Genomic DNA, 869 nt, shown 5'->3' on the forward strand with positions numbered 1-869 from the left:
GGGGGGGTTTGGAACAAATATCAAACACTTATCTTCAGATCACTTCCTTCAAAGGAGGCCAAATTTGACTGGATTAGTCTGTAGAGCAATTTATGCCCTAAGGCTTTACTGAAAAAAAACCAGAGCAATCATCCAGCAATTAGCAGTTGTGATCATTGAAAGAAATGCAAAGAGTCCTGTAAAAAACCACTTTTATTCCAGGGTAACTGTGGGTGTCCCAAATCTTCACCTCTCTGAGGGGGACATCAAAGGCTTAACAATGCAGGGAAAGGTAAGGGTGGGGTAGACTTCAATAAAATAATCTAGCCAGTCACTGAACTAATAAATAAACCAATAACAATAATAAGCCTTGGAGAAAGGGGGACAAGTACCCAGCACTGTTTCAGTGTACAGTTGACCCTCTGTATCCACAAGGTTCCACATCCGTGGATTCAACCAACTGTAGAATGAAAATATAAAAGAAAAAAAAAATCCAGAAAGTTCCAAAAACCAAAACTTCCATTTGCCACACCCTGGCAACTACTGACATAGCATTTACATTGTACTAGGTATTATAAGTAATCTAAAGATGGTTTAAAGATGTGTGTAGGTATATGCAAGGACATCTTACCTTTTATTTGCCTTATCTCTTTTCTCATCAAATATCGTGGCATATCCAAATTTCTAAATTATTAATCAATACAAAAGTAACCCAGAAAAATAAAATAGGAAAAAAGTGATGTAAACATGACTGATTATCCTCTTCCCCTTACTACTGGCCTAAAACCTTCCCTCCTATTTGCTAAGTCATCTTAAAAAGGTTATTTGTGGGCTTCCCTGGTGGCGCAGTGGTTGGGGGTCCGCCTGCCGATGCAGGGGACGCGGGTTCG

At 39.5% G+C, this 869-nt stretch overlaps 1 protein-coding gene across 3 annotated transcripts in view; it reads right to left on the bottom strand.

Moving 5' to 3' along the window:
- VPS13A (vacuolar protein sorting 13 homolog A) overlaps positions 1–869 on the bottom strand; it is a 153,277-nt gene that overhangs the window by 41,808 nt on the left and 110,600 nt on the right. The window lies entirely within an intron of this gene.

This window comes from Lipotes vexillifer, unplaced genomic scaffold (assembly GCF_000442215.2).
Source record: "Lipotes vexillifer unplaced genomic scaffold, Lipotes_vexillifer_v1.1 scaffold1429, whole genome shotgun sequence".
NCBI lineage: Eukaryota > Metazoa > Chordata > Mammalia > Artiodactyla > Lipotidae > Lipotes > Lipotes vexillifer.